The sequence below is a fragment of the Pristiophorus japonicus genome, chromosome 16, assembly GCF_044704955.1.
Source record: "Pristiophorus japonicus isolate sPriJap1 chromosome 16, sPriJap1.hap1, whole genome shotgun sequence".
Classification (NCBI taxonomy): Eukaryota; Metazoa; Chordata; class Chondrichthyes; family Pristiophoridae; genus Pristiophorus; species Pristiophorus japonicus.
The window spans coordinates 130,707,426-130,723,910 of NC_091992.1; the positions used below are offsets into that span (position 1 = coordinate 130,707,426).

General features: G+C 48.1%; 1 protein-coding gene across 1 annotated transcript in view; it reads right to left on the reverse strand.

Moving 5' to 3' along the window:
- Positions 1 to 16,485, reverse strand: part of LOC139226833 (voltage-dependent calcium channel gamma-1 subunit-like) — a 40,819-nt gene that overhangs the window by 9,240 nt on the left and 15,094 nt on the right. The window lies entirely within an intron of this gene.

Below are 16,485 nucleotides of genomic sequence, written 5' to 3' on the forward strand. Positions count from 1 at the left end.
TTGGCCTATCCAGGTCACTCCCTCTATAAATACTGTTGAGTTTCCCTCTGCTGTGGAATCTACCCAACATACCCAGCTTCAGAGGCAGTTGACCAAGTGCTCGTTAAACCTACAAGACAAAGCTCAATGAAATGTTGTCCTGACTCGTACAAGTATTCAAATGAAATTTTGGTCCGGGGTGTCGGGCTGGACACAGCCCCCCAAGCCCCTGTCTCCAGGCCACCACACGAGGGAGCGAGTCCTGGGAGGGAGGGGGGGGGGGTGTAGAGAGGGAGTCGGGACCCTGCAAGTTCTGGTCCTGGGGGGGGGGGGAAAGGGAGAGTCGGCGAGTCCTTGGGGGGGTTGGCGAGTCCTGGGGGGGTGGGGAGTCGGGACCCAGCAAGTTCTGGTCCTGGGGGAGTTGGCGAGTCCTGGGGGGGGGGGGGAAGAGAGTCGGAGAGCGAGTCCTGGGGGGGGGGGGGGGGGAGAGAGTCGGAGAGCGAGTCCTGGGGGGGGGGGGGGGGAAAGAGAGTCGGAGAGCGAGTCCTGGGGGGGGGGGGAGAGAGTCGGAGAGCGAGTCCTGGGGGGGGGGGGGGAGAGAGTCGGAGAGCGAGTCCTGGGGGGGGGGGGGGGGAAGAGAGTCGGAGAGCGAGTCCTGGGGGGGGGGGGGGAGAGAGTCGGAGGGCGAGTCCTGGGGGGGGGGGGGAGAGAGTCGGAGGGCGAGTCCTTGGGGGGGGGGGGGGGAGAGAGTCGGAGGGCGAGTCCTGGGGGGAGGGGGGGGGGGGGGAGAGAGTCGGAGAGCGAGTCCTGGGGGGAGGGGGAGAGAGTCGGAGAGCGAGTCCTGGGGGGGGGGGGAGAGAGTCGGAGAGCGAGTCCTGGGGGGGGGGGGAGAGAGTCGGAGGGTGAGTCCTGGGGGGGGGGGGGGGGGAGAGAGTCGGAGTCGGGACCCAGCAAGTTCTGGTCCTGGGTGGGGGGTGGGGGGGAGAGAGTCGGAGGGCGAGTCCTGGGGGGGGGGGGGGAGTCGGGACCCAGCAAGTTCTGGTCCTGGGTGGGGGGTGGGGGGGAGAGAGTCGGAGGGCGAGTCCTGGGGGGGGGGGGGGGGGGGGAGAGAGTCGGAGGGCGAGTCCTGGAGCGAGTTCCGAACTTTGATGTAGTGCTCCAAACAGAGGTGTCAGGCAGCAGGCTGCCACAGCACTAGTGAGGAGCTATACATGTTTTATTCATTAATGTGTTTTGACATTACGTGGGCCGTTTTTATACAGCTGATGTTGGGTAAATTAATACCGTATTACAGTAAACTCTCGTTTACCCGGATTGTTTGGGGATTCGGCAACTCCGGTAAACAAATTTTCCGATGGGGCGAATTTACTAACTGCAACAATGGAACAGAGAGTTTAATTGAACTGTTCGGGCTGTGCATTCAGTTATTATTTGTCTGTAACTCTTCCTCCAAGCATTGGGTATCCATTCCAGTTTTTGTGACTGGAAGGATGTTTCCAGTGGGGTTCCGCAGGGCTCAGTACTGGGTCCCTTGCTTTTTGTGGTATATATCAATGGTTTAGACTTGAATATAGGGAGTATGATTAAGAAGTTTGCAGACAACACTAAAATTGGCTGTGTGGTTGATAATGAAGAGGAAAGTCATGGGCTGCAGGAGGATATCAATCTACTGGTCAGGTGGGCAGAGCAGTGGCAAATGGAATTTAATTCAGAGAAGTGTGAGGTGATGCACTTTGGGAGGGCTAGTAAGGAAAGGGTATACACGTTAAGCGGTAGGCCACTTAATAGTGTAGATGAACAAAGGGACCTTGGAGTGCTTGTCCACAGATCCCTGAAAGTAGCAGACCAGGTGGTTAAGAAGGCATACGGAATGCTTGCCTTTATTGGCCGAGGTATAGAATATAAGAGCAGGGAGGTTATGCTTAAATTGTATAATACTTTGGTTAGGCCATAGCTGGGGTATTGCGTGCAGTTCTGGTCGCCGTATTATAGGAAGGACATGATTTGTACTAGAGAGGGTGCAGAGGAGATTTACTAGGATGCTGCCTGGAATGGAGAATCTTAGTTATGAGGATAGGTTGAATAGGCTAGGTTTGTTCTCATTGGAACAGAGGAGGTTGAGAGGAGACCTCATTGAGGTATACAAAATATTGAGGGGCCTGGCCACAGTGGATAGCAAGGGTCTATTTCCATTGGTTGAGGGGTCTATTACGAGGGGGCATAGTTTTAAGGTGGTTGGTGGAAGGATTTGAGGGGGGGGCTTCTTTACGCAGAGGGTTGTGGGGATCTGGAACTCGCTGCCTGAAAGAGTGGTGGATGCAGAAACCCTCATCACTTTTAAGAGATGGTTGGATGGGTGCTTGAAGTACAGTAACCTGCAGGGTTACGGATCTAGAGCTGGTAATTGGGATTAGACTGGATGACCTTTTGTTGGACGGAGTAGATATAATGGTAAGTACTGCAGGGAATAGAATACGGCCAGGGTGATCTCCTGGACTAGTTTCGATCGCCTGGATGGGTCGGAGAGGAATTTTCCCAGATTTTTTTCTCCCTAAATTGGCCTGGGTTTTTATCTGCCAGGAGACCACATGGCTCCGGTTGGGGTGGAGTGTAGAATGTTTCAGTATAAGGGGTGTCGCAGTTGTGTGAGGCGGACTGGTTGGGCTGGGTGCTCTTTGCCTTTCCGTCATTGTTCATAGGTTTATATGTAACCTTTAGGGCTGCTGACCAAGGGCTGTGTGGCTCTTTGTCGGCCGGCGCGGACACAATGGGCCGGAATGCCCGCCTCCTTCTACGCTGTAACTTTCTATGTTTCTGTGTTTTCAATTTCTGGGTCTGGGTGGCCAATCCCGAACTGTCTGACCGGGTTCTGTCGTCCATTTTGAGAGTTTTATCGGACTTTCTTCATTGGCCGGTGATTATTGTACATCCCAACACAACTATCCCACTCATATCTCATCCTCGAGCACACTCCTGCCCTGTGTTCACAGCACACCACTTCTCACACTGACGGGACATGACAAAGAACCAAACTGATGCTGTCTGCAGAGATCAATCAATTTCACCCAACCCCTCTTCAGCGGAATTCCCCGTGTGGCCCCTTAACCAAGCGATCAGTTGGAATTCATTTCTCCTGAAAATCGTTCACTTATGCTTTTCATTTTCACAGGCCCAACTGTGTGGCCTGCGGAAGGTGCATGTGAATCCAAACTGGCCCACTATCCCATTGGGTTTGACACCTCTGTTCTCGGATATTAATTCAAACTTACAAAACACATCCTTGACTCGATAGTTACTTTCCAGATGGATGATTTATGCATGACCCAACAATATAGGAATCATGTCTATCCTTAACCTACAATCCCACTTCTTAATGAGATGTTTATCAAATTATTATTTGAAAGGGTTAGGCACCCTACCCCCCCAAAAAAATATTTGCAGAGCTCATCTTAACTCGGATGGTGGCACTCTCTCTCGTCAATCACAAGGCTGTGGGTTTGAGCCCCACACCAGGGTCTGACCTGATGATCCAGACTGGCCCTCCGGCGAGGCACTGAGGGAAAGCTCTCGTATTGGACGTGCTGCTGCTCAGACGTCTGTTCGGGGGGATGTTACAAATTCCAGGGCACTATTGGAAGATCAGCCGGTTCTCTGGTGCCTTGGCCAACATTCCTATCACCAAAGACACATTAACTGGCCATTCATCTCACTGCTGCTGGTGGCAACCTGATATGGCATTTGGCTGCAGTCACACCACATCATTGTAAACAAAATACTTTGAGGGTACAGAGCTGTGTAAGTCTTAATTACTTACTGGTTGGATATCAACACAATATCTCCAAAGGGGGATGGCCATGCCAGTATTTGATTATTTTATCGAAAATATTATGACTCGCTCATCTCCCGAGGCACTGAATATGGTCACTTTCGTACCGGTCTCTGATAGCTTTGTGTTACTGTTTCTCTTTGTTTTCTATTCTGCTTTTATCTCTCCTTGTCTTCTCTCCTGCTTCTCTCCTTCTCCCAATTAAGGCGGTGGATGGCATGGTGTGGGCTGGGGTGGGGTATGATGTGGGGAGTGGGGTGTGGTGGGCTGTATCGTGATGTGGTGTGTTAGGTGGTAGTGTGCTGTAATTCAGACTGTACTTGAAGTGGGGGTCGTGGTGAAAATGTGGTCCTCGGTGGCTCCCATCCTATCCCCTCTCCAATCATGTGTCCTTTCCCCAACCCCCATCGCTCCTGAAGCATCCCCTCCCCTCCCCTCCCCTCCCCTCCCCTCCCCTATCCATTCAACCTCTACGTTCTCCCCTCATCCTCGCTTCGCTGTCAATCACCTCCTTTAACCCTCTCCCCACTCCACTTTCTCCCTCAAGATACCAGAAGGCCCCCTCAGCTTCAGCCCTGCTTCTCTCTTCCTTTTCCTGTCTTATTTCTTCTCTAATTCCCAGTTCCCCCAAAGCGGCTTTGCTTTATTTAAAATTCAGCTTAATTTTAATAAACCTATTTTAAAATAAATAAAATTAGAATGAGGAAAGAGACTGTCTGCCATTCTCTCTCTCTCTCTCTCTCATACAGTTATCAGCAATTAGGATCTGTCACTGGTGTAAGGAATTGTCATTGACCTTTTCCAACTGTCAGTAAACACAATTAATTGGCTTCAAAATTCGACTGTTTTTATGAAAACTGAACTAACATTAACATGAAGTCTCTCTCCATTTTACCTATATATATATATAATGTAAAATACTCCCCCTCACTAGTTCTGTCTCTCCACATCTCTCTAGCCCCAGTTGCTCTCTCTCTCCCTTTCTCAGCTTAATGCACTTTACATATTTTGTGTTCTATAAATTTCATAATCAGAATATTAACATTTTTCTTCTCTCACACACATATAGCCTTGATTTTTTTTTTAAAAAGCAAACACTCATTTTATATCAGTAAAGTTTCTGAAATTTGCCCACTTGTTTTTCAAAATTATTTGAAGGAAAGCAACTGATTATAAAGACAGAAGAGCTGAAGAAAAATATCCCGTCAGTGGTGCTGACGCTTTGTGGAGAAACCCGGTGTGTTGCACGGCCCAAATACAGTTCACAGGGTCACTGCACATGCTCAGACTGCATGGCCCAAACACAGCTCACAGGGTCACAGGTCGGGGCAAAACTACCAAACTCAGGCATTATGGGACAGTGGAGGTTTTCAAGTAAAAACTTCAATGAAATCATTAGAAACACAAGAGACAATTGAACGAATAAATACAACCAAGTTATTGCAAAACATGTAAAATTGTGGATTATTTATTTGGTTTGAATCATATATTAGAGAAAAGCAGGGTGTAATGTATTTCCTTCATGGGTTCTTTGCTTAAGAATTCATAGCAACACATTGCTATTAACAACTAATTGTTTTATTAACAAAGGTTTAACAATCACACGACACATTACCAGTTCATCCACTAGGCTCACAGCTGCATACCTCATCGTGGATGACCTAGACCCAACTGGCTGGGGTTTTATTGAGTCTTGTGACTGGCTAAGCCACTCACAATGTAACAGCTCTACAAACCTGTGAGCATGCTCATAGGTGCATACATTACACAGGGCGGGGGAAATTCAGGAAGCGTTTTGAGTGAGTTGCGGGAACCTGTTGGACTGACGGTGCAATCACAGGGTGATCAACTCGTGCTGTAAAATATTGTATGTCGCACACTGTGAAAGGGCCCAGCGGGGCACCAGCTACAGGAATCACAGCTATTCTACTTGTAACGAGTTTTTAATGAAATCTCGCGCACACACACCAAACTAAATATATCATAGATTAGTGTATGCCAATAAAATTAACGTGCTGATCCAGATTTAAAGGATAAAAGTCTCTTTTGTATGCTGGGTCCTAGAATCATAGAAATTTACAGCACGGAAGGAGGCCATTTCAGCCCATCGTGTCCACGCCAGGTTCTGTGTGAAATGTATGGGTACAGGCCGACAGTGCCAAGGGCCGAATGGCCTACTCCTGCACCTATTTTCTATGTTTCTATGTCTGACAACAATTGTCACTCTCACTGGGTGAGGCCACAGCTTGGTGGATGTGGGAAGCGGCAATCCGCTCTAGTGGTGCAGCTTGAGTTGCTCTTTTCGGATTGGGACTGATGCACGTTGTTGTGGCAAGGTAGCAGGAGCTTGACTCCAGTCTGGCTGTGCTTTACCCCACCTGTGAGTGCTTGGCGCTGACCCTGGCACCGGAGTTCCCTCGGTCTAATATCTCTCCCCTCAGTGGGCACACAAACAATGGGAACCGAGGTAACCAATCCAAAACGATGATGAAAGAACTTGCATTTATATAGCACCATTCCCGACCTCAGAACGCCCCAAAACGTTTCACAGCCAATGAAGGACTTTTTGGAGTGCAGTCACTGTTGTGATGTGGGGAACACGGCAGCTGATTTTGTGCACAGCAAGCTCCCACAAACTGCAATGTGATAATGACCGGATAATCTGTTTTTTTTGTTATGTTGACTGAGGAATAAATATTGGCCAGGACATCGGTGATAACTCCCCTGCTCTTCTCTGAAATAGTGCCATGGGATCTTTTACGTCCACCTGAGAGAGAAGACAGGGCCTCGATTCATCCCAAGGACAGCACTTCTGACAGTGCAGCACTCCCTCAGTACGGCACTGGAGTGTCAGCCTAGAGTTTGTGCTGGAGTCTCGGGAGTGGGACTTGAACCCACAATGTTCCGACTCCGAGGTGGCAGCTACCCACTGAGGCTGGCACTTATAGAGGTATGGAATTAGTATCGTCACAGCCAATGGTTGGCCCAAGTCCAGACAGTCAGGATTGTGATACCTCAGAGACCCTCTACAGCACACGGACCCCCAAGTTGCAAACTTATGACCTACCTAAGTGATGTTATGGAAGCATGCAGTGTACAGTGTTAGCACATCTCGGCAAACTGACCTCGTGGCTGCCCTGCACAAGGGAAATGATAAAATAACTGGTAAGATTCCGATTGCTTGATTGGCCAGTTATCAACCTGACCCATTGCCAGTCTCCCATGGAACAGAACCAACAATGCAACCTTCAAATTGGATTCATGTTTCTAAAGAACTTCACAAGAACGCCACTGCAGTCATTTTGTTTATTGCCCTAGCCTATTGTTTGTAAATTAATACAATATGATAGCGAGGGAGGCATTGAGAATTTCCAGTTGTGAATAACCGCTGAGAGTTGTTGCACGATTCATTTCAGTAGAGTTGGGCCTGTTTATGGAGCCCATCAAGCATGCTGCTTTGTCACGGAGTAAAAGCTAAATGTGTATGTTGAAAGTGGGAGATTTCATCCTCGTCACACACTCCTAGCTGGCAAGTACTAAGGTGACACTCATTGAACTCAGCCCCGCAGAGTATATACACAGCCTCAAGGGCACCTAACTAAAGAAAAGAAAGACTTAATGGTGTCCCAAAGCGCTTTACAGCCAATGAAGTACTTTTTGAAGTGTTGTAATGTAGCAGCCAATTTGTGCACAGCAAGACTCCACAAAGAGCAGTGTGATTACTGTCCAGATCATTTGTTTTAATGGCGTTTGTTCGGGGCTAAATATTGATACCAGGGTGAACTCCCCTGCTCTTCTTCAAATACTGTCACAGGATTCACTCGCTTTAACATCTCACTTGAAGAACAGCCGCTCTGGAGTGTCAACCTGGAGTCTCTGCTCAAGTCTCTGGAGTGGGACTTGAACCCACAACTGTCTGACTGTAAGAGTGAGAGTGCTACCCACTGAGCCACAACTGACAGCAAGTACTGCAGCATCACAGAAATCATTCCAGACCCTTCTGAACAAATGACTGGGGAGCCTCCGCAGAAATAAATGCCTGTACTTGTTTTTTTATTTTGCAACTTCATTTTTCTTTTGTAGGTATGAGATCCTGTTAATTTTGCCTTGTCTTTTGTCCACGAAGGTTCTCACTGACCCGAGCATGCCCTGCAGCCATGGGGCAGCTAGCCTGCCCTCTGACCTCTGCCAATGCTCATCTTCAGCTGCTTTCTGGGACTGTTGCCCAGCAATCAGACTCCATCGGGTCTTCACAACCTCCTCGAAAAGGTGTCTGTTCACCACTCAGTGCCAAACCTGAGCAAGCCACAATAAGCACCAGACTGATTCCTGGGATGGGAGGGTTGTCCTATGAGGAGAGATTGAGGAGTTTGGGCCTGTACTCTCTGGAGTTTAGAAGACTGAGAGGAGATCTCATTGAAACATATAAGATTCTGAAGGGGATTGACAGGGTAGATGCTGAGAGGTTGTTTCCCCTGGCTGGAGAGTCTCAAACTAGTGGTCACAGTCTCAGGATACGGGGTTGGCCATTTAAAACTAAGATGAGGAGGAATTTCTTCACTCAGAGGATGGTGAATCTTTGGAATTATCTATCCAAGAGGGCTTTGGATGCTCAGTCGTTGAGTATATTCAAGGCTGAGATCGATAGATTTTTGGTCTCTAGGGGAATCAAGGGATATGGGGATCGGGCGGGAAAGTGGAGTTAAGGTCGAAGATCAACCATGATCTTATTGAATGGCGGAGCAGGCTCGAGGGGCCGAATGGCCGACTCCTGCTCCTAATTCTTGTGTTCAGAGCTGGGAGGCGTGATGAGGGTTCAAACTGGGCACGGTATTTCACTCCTGCTTTTTCCATTTATTTTGAAAATACCAAAAGATTTGGCACTTTCACATGTATTGTTTCACCCCGAGCCAGGTCTGTTTATGCAACAGTTGCCAAGGAAACACGCGGAGTGGATTCTGGTGTGTTGCTCTTGTTTCTCGGTTCCCCCTGTGCTAAGCACCATCCACACTGTCGCTGTCTATCAGTAAAGCACCCATTCGCAGCAGGATAAAACAACAGCTTCAACTGACTTATCCTCCAATTCTCCAGCCCTCCCTGCAAGGGGCCAGTGTGCTGCAGCATTTGTCGCCGTTATTCTGGTGTGATAGAATACGCAATGTGTGGGTCGCTGTAAATATTCAAAGTCTCTTGACGTGACTCACTGAGCTTCAAGGGTTCTGTGGTCACAGCAACAAATATTAAACAGTGCTTTTGCAGCCCTGTGATCCTATGTTGAGGCATCGATTTAAAGTAATCGGTAGGAGGTTTAGAGGGGAGTCGAGGAGAAATGTCTTCACCCAGAGGGTGGTGGGGGTCTGGAACTCACGGCCTGAAAGGGTGGTAGAGGCAGAAACCCTCACATTTAAAAAAAATACTTGGATGTGCACGTGAAGTGCCGTAACCTACAGGGCTACGGACCAGGAGCTGGAAAGTGGGATTAGGCTGGGGGGTAGCTCTTGGTCGGCATGGACACGATGGGCCGAATGGCCTCCTTCTGTGCTGTAAATTTCTCTGGTTCGATGTTGTTGCCACAATGTTGTTGGAGCAGGTTTGTCAGCACATGCGATCAGATCACCAAGAGTCTGTTAGCCCTTGTGGCTTTTATGCACCTTCTCACAATGGCACTCTTTATGGCTAAATAAATAAAAACAATGATTCTGTCATTGGGGTTGTGTGGTGGGAGGGAGGGGCTTGGCCTCAGATTTCTCTTCTCCCGAAAACGTAATTCCTGATGGAGCTCGGGCCTGTGCTGACCCTGTGATATCCTGGACAATTGGCCGTGCTTTATGTTTGAGCCGATATAATGAGTGGCAACCTGCTATTCGGCTATCGGTGGCATCATACTATGATATATATGTACAGGAAATGCTGGAAACATTCAGCAGGTCAGGTAACATCTGTGGAGCGAGAAACAGAGTTAACGTTTCAAGTTGATGACCTTTCATCAGAACTGAAAGCTTAACTCTGTTTCTCTCTCCACAGATGTGGCCTGACCTGCTGAGTATTTCCAGCATTTTCTGTGTATATTTCAGATTTCCAGCATCCGTGGTATTTTGCCTTTGTACTAACCTTTCCTCACCTGCACTTTGTGTTAGGGGGGAACTTCAATCAGGAGGAGGAATGTGGCTGATTTGGCCACATTCTCGCCCAGGGGCGACTGACCCTTTAATACCAGCCCAGAGCGATAAAGGCCAACTCCACCCACAGCACAATGGAAGGTGAGACTTTCTGACTTAGCTACATTCAGCCATTAACCGGTCCAGGCAGCGGGCAGTCGAGGGGGTCGTTTGGGCCGACTGCCTGCCTCTCTTCCACGGCTATGTTCGCGCCTGGGTGTCCTTAGAGATGGAACACGCGTGTCTCTGGACAGAGAATACGAGGTGTACCGTAACATTTCCTGTCTCCATCCCTGCCTCAGCTCATCCACTGCTGAAGCCCTCATCCATGCCTTTGTTATCTCCAGACTTGACTATTCCAACACACTCCTGGCTGGCCTCCCACATTCTACCCTACATAAACTTGAGGTCATCCAAAACTCGGCTGCCCGTGTCCGAACTCCCCAAGTCCCGCTCACCCATCACCCCTGTGCTCGCTGACCTACATTGGCTTCCGGTTAAGCAATGCCTCGATTTCAAAATTCTCATTCTTATTTTCAAATTCCTCCATGGCCTCGCCCCTCCCTAGCTCTGTGACCACCTCCAGCCCCACAACCCCCCCCGAGATGTCTGCACTCCTCTAATTCTGCCCTCCTGAGCATCCCTGATTATAATCGCTCAACCATCGGTGGCCGTGCCTTCTGTTGCCTAGACCCCAAGCTCTGGAACTCCCTGCCTAAACCTCTCCGCCTCTCTCTCCTCCTTCAAGACGCTCCTTAAAACCTACCTCTTTGACCAAGCTTTTGGTCACCTGCGCTAATTTCTAATTATGCAGCTTGGTGTCAAAATGTAAAAAAAATTTAAAATCTCATAATACTCCTGTGAAATGCCTTGGAACGTTTCACTACGTTAAAGGCGCTATATAAATGCAAGTTGTTGTTGTAAATATACATGTGAAGTACATTTAACTTGTATTGTGTCTGACATTTACCCATGAATGATGGCATGTGGCTAACACAGTGTTGCCGTGGCTGTCAGCAATATCTGTTGGGCAACACTGGCCTAAGTTACTGAAGGCCCCTCACAGGTTAAGTTTGGGACAGTCCTGTGATCTGGGTGATGTGTATGGGATCTGTGACTGTGTTAAAGTGCATGGACTCTCAGTCCCCCGCTCAGTCTTCAACATTCACGCTGATCTCTGAAATGTTTGGCAGGGTCAACACTGAACCCAAACTGCAGGCTTTCCCCCCGGGTCTCGGTTGTCCTTCAGTGACTGATGGTCCCGCCCCATAGATTATACGATAACATAGTCTTGAAGCCGAGCACATTGAGAATGTCAGTGAGCCGAACAGACTCTTTAATGCTGCTCGTGTCTGCAATCTAATCATTTCACCAGCTGCTGCCAGCAAGGTGATAGATCCAGACTGAAGTCTATTAATGATCGCAAGGCCCTGAAATAAGCGTCTAGTGTTTTGCAATCAGATTGGAGATTGGTCTAACAATCGCATTTCAGTATTTAAAAGTTTAAAGACTGCTCTCAACTCTAACTGGAGATAAATTCCTTTGTGATTTAAGACCAGTTCATTTGACACAAGAAATGTACATGTACATGCGAGAGGATACCACCGCAGGTCGGGAGTATAAGAGCTGGAGCCGGGGCCCCTGCAACATCGTGAGCCGCTCCGACTACAACTTCCAGCGTGAGCCGCTCCAAGTGTGCAACGGCTTCGAGGTGGGCAACGTCATCAAAACCCAGGTCGCTGTTTGGAGCGTGGACAGGAACATCGGCGGGGCCCAGGTACAACGGAGGAGCGGCGGGAGATCGCGGCGAGAGATCGCGGCGGAGGGACGGCGAGAGATCACGGCGCGGAGGAGCGGCGAGAGATCACGGCGCGGAGGAGCGGCGAGAGATCGCGGCGGAGGTGCGGCAAATGGGGGTACGGGACCCAGGAGAGCCCAGGGGCAGCACGGGCCCAGCCCACACTGCGATATGTGCGCGCACTGGGTCCGTGCAGCAGAGCAGGTCTCCAGTCGTCCTGGTTAACCCTTGCCACTGGATAAAGGCCTAGCTCTGTCAAGTCCGTGTGGTGGCTGATGTGCAACGATCAACATATGATTAAAAAAAAATCCACGCACAGGCATCTTCCACCCCTGGAGTTCAGGATTGGAATGTCGGGTCTTTCATCGAAACACCTGTGAACTCATCCCTTTTGGTGTGGAAGCAAGTCATCCTCGTTCGAGGGACCGTCTCTGATGATGATGACATGTAATGGGCTATCAACACCTTGCCAAAGAGTTAAATAATTGTCATCCATTTTTTTTTTACAGAAGACGCCATGGGTTAATTCATTGCTTTTCCTATTCTCACTGAGATTTAACCCACCAATTCATTCATTACGTCGAACTCCTGTTCGGCTGGGAGTTATTCTCCTCGGCCTGTGTTCTGTGAACCTCAGCAACAGCAATCTGCATTTATATATCTCCATTACCCTGCGACAATGTACTGTGGCATTTCACAGCGGTGTAAGGCAAACCGCTGAGCTTCAGAGGGTGACCAAAGGTTTGGCCAAAGAGCTGGGATTTAAGGAGGGTTCTTAAAGGAAGAGAGAAAGGTAGACAGGACTAGGGAGAAAGAAGAAAAGGAAGACTTACATTTATATAGCACTTTCACAACCACAGGATGTCCCAAAGCACTTTACAGCCAATGAAGTACTCTTGGAGTGTAGTCGCTGTTGTAATAAGAACATAAGAAATAGGAGCAGGAGTAGGCCACCTGGTCCCTCGAGCCTGCTCCGCCATTTAATAAGATCATGGCTGATCCCACTTCCCTGCCCACTCCCCATGACCCTTTATTCCCTTATCTCTCAAAAATCTGTCTATCTCCACCTTAAATATATTCAATGACCCAGCCTCCACAATTCTCTGAGGAAGAGAATTCCACAGATTTATAACCCTCTGAGAGAAGAAATTTCTCCTCATCTCAGTTTTAAATGGGTGACCCCTTATTCTGAAACTCTGCCCCCTAGTTCTAGATTTCCCCATGAGTGGAAACATCCTCTCTGCATCTACATTGTCGAGCCCCCTCATTATCTTATATGTCTCAATAAGATCACCCCTCATTCTTCTGACCTCCAATGAATACAGGCCCAACCTGCTCAACCTATCTTCATAAGTCAACCCCTTCATCTCAGGAATCAACCTAGTGAACCTTCTCTGAGCTGTCTCCAATGCAAGTACACCCCTCCTTAAATAAGACCAAAACTGTATGCAGTATTCTAGGTGTGGCCTCACCAATACCCTGTAATGTAGGAAATGCAGCAGCCAATTTACACACAGCAAGCTCCCACAAACAGCAATGTGATAATGTCCAGATAAACTGTTTTTGTTGTATTGATTGAGGGATAAATATTGGCCAGGACACCGGGGAGAGCTTCCCTGTTCTTTTGTGAAATAGTGCCATGGGATCATTTACATCTACCTGAGGGGGCAGATGGGGACTCGGTTTAACGCCTCATCTGAAAGACGGCACTTCCGACAGTGCAGCACTCCCTCAGCACCGCACTGGAGTGTCAGATTAGAGATAGGGATTGGCGAGGGCATGGGAGGTTTTAAACACAGGAATGAGAATTTTAAATATGGCTCCAAGTCTCCCAACTCCTCAATGGAGGCCAGTGAAGACATGGGTGCTGGGGACTTGGGGTGGGATAGGATATGGACAACAGAATTTTGGGTGAGCTGAAGTTTATGGAGGGAGGAGGACGGGAGCGCTTTCAAGTAATCAAAGCTGGAGGTGCCGCATTAAGGTTTGAGCAGTGGATGGGAGAAGGTCGGGGTGGAGGTGGGTGATATTCTGAAGGTCAAACTAGGCAGTCTTTGTGAAAGAGGAGACAGGTTTGGAAATTCAGCTCTGAGTTGGAACAATCACTTGAGGTTGTGAACAGTCTCCTTGAGCCTGAAACAGTGACCAGGGAAAGGGATAGAGTCACTGGCAAGAGTACAAAGTTTGTACTGAGGATTGAAGATGTTGGCTTCTTCAGTCTTCAATCTTTAACTATCTCTGTAATCTCCTTCAGTCCCACAAACCCCCAAGATGTCTGCACTCCTCTAATTCTGCCCTCGAGCATCCCTGATTATAATCGCTCCACCATTGGTGGCCGTGCCTTCTGTTGCCTGGGCCCTAATCTCTAGAACTCCCTCCCTAAATCTCTCCGCCTCTCTTTCCTCCTTTAAGACACTCCTTTAAACCTACCTCTTTGACCAAGCTTTTGGTCATCTGCCCTAATTTCTTCTTGTACGGCTCGGTGTCAAATTTTTTGTCTTAGTGAAGCACCTTGGGACGTTTTACTACGTTAAAGGCGCTATATAAATACAAGTTGTTGTTTAACTGGAGCAGGTTATGGTTGAGCCAAGATGGGATAACAGACACGCTGCCTGACAGCACACAGGCAGTGAGGTTAAGGGAGGTGACGGAGAGGTAGAGCTGGGTGTCATCAGTATATATGTGGAGCTGACCCCAGGGCAGATGATGCTGCCAAGGGATAGCATGTAGATAAGGATAGGGAAGGGGAAGGATAGGGAAGGGGAAGGATAGGGAAGGGGAAGGATAGGGAAGGGGAAGGATAGGGAAGGGGAAGGATGGTGCAGCATGAGAAGAGAAACCATCGCTAGATGTACTCTGGGTATAATTGGATGGTAAGAATGGAACCACAAAATAGAGAACAGAAGAGAGCCATTGGAGGAGGATTGCATTATTGACTGTGTCAGAGGCTGCAGAGAGAACGAGGGGGGGGATCATGCACCACAGTCACACAGAATGTCAAACCAGTGACTTTGGTTAGGGGTGTTTCAGTGCATTGAGAGCATAAATGTGGAATTCCAAAAATTGCAAGCGATTATATTCTGGCCCATATTTCAGTGCAAATGTGCCTTTATTCACAAGTCACCATCAGGTGTGCAATTGATCCACACAGACCTGAGGTCATCACTGGCATGGTAGTTAGGGGCGTGTCTATGGATGTTGTCTATATGGACTTTCAAAAGGTCATTTGATAAAGTTCCACACAAGAGATTATTAGTAAAAATGAGAGCGCACAGAATTGTGACATGGGTGAGTAATTAATGGAGAATTAGGAAACAAAACGTCGGGATAAAGGGGACTGTTCTCTGATTGGCTGGGTGTGACAGGTGGCGTTCCTCAGGGATCTGTGCTGGGCCCTCAGTTTTCCACCAGATAAATTAATGACTTGGCTGAAGGAATAAAGAGTTGTATATCCAAGTTTGCAGATGACACTAAGTTGGGAGCCACAGTAAATTGTGTAGATGGGAGCAGGAAGTTGCAAAGGGACATAGGCAGACTGAGTAATAAAACCAGAAAATACTGGAAATCTCAGCAGGTCAGGCAGTATCTGTGGAGAGGAAGCAGAGTCAACCTTTCGGGTCTTTGACCGAGTGAGTGGGCAAACGACAGCAGGCGGAGTTTAACATGGGGAAGTGTGAGGTCATCAACTTTCGATCTGAGATAGACGAATCAAAATATTTTCTTAATGCTGAGAGACTAAGGCTGTGGAGGAGCGAAGGAATGTGCGCATCACTAAAAGCTGCTGCACAGCAATTTACAAAAGGCGAATGGAATGTTGGCTTTTATCGCAAGGAGGTTGGAGTATAAAGGAAGTGATGTTTCAGTCGAGCCTAGGTATGGGTACCCATGTGGCAAGGGTGGGTCACGTACCCCACTTAGAGCACTGTTCACCTTCAGGAGGAATATATTTGTCACCAGAATGATACCAGGACTTGGAGGGTTAAATTATGAGAACACGTTGTAGTCCTTTGATTTTAGAAGTTTGAGGCTGATCTAATCGAAATATTTCTCATTTAAATACTTAATATAATAATTTAATATAATGAAGTGATTTGTTAGGGTAGATATAGAGAAACGGATTCCTCCGCTATGGGAATCCAGACAAGAGGGATATAGTCTTAAAAACAGAGCTAGAACATTTAAGGGTGAAATCAGGAAGCAATTTTTCACACAATATGGAACTCTCTCCCTCAAATGGCCCTGATTGCTGGGACAATTGAACTGTTCAAGATTGAAATCAATAATGTTTTGTTGGATGAGGGTATCGAGGGATATGGATCAATGGCAGGTAAATGGAAGTACGGATCAGCCGTGATTGAACTAAATGGCGGAACAGATTCAAGGGGCTGAATGGCCTACTCTTGTTCCCATAGAGATAAGAAAAGTTTCTAGGTTGGATACCTAGTGTACTCGAGTTATCTAATTAGAGCTAAACATTTAGGTTAGCCTCAGAACCCTGAGGTTAGGAGCCGGGGAGGGGGGAAATCCATCCCGATCCTGATCAATGCCAGTGAATGGAAGATCAACACTGATTCCATGGGTTGTGCTCGGAGCAGCACCATGCACAGCTTAGAATGAACTATCGACCTAGTGAAACTACAGAACAGGGTTACCTGCATGGTAAACGTCAAACGCAGATGGCTACAGATGGCTAAATGGATCCGTAGCCAATGGATCAGAGCACA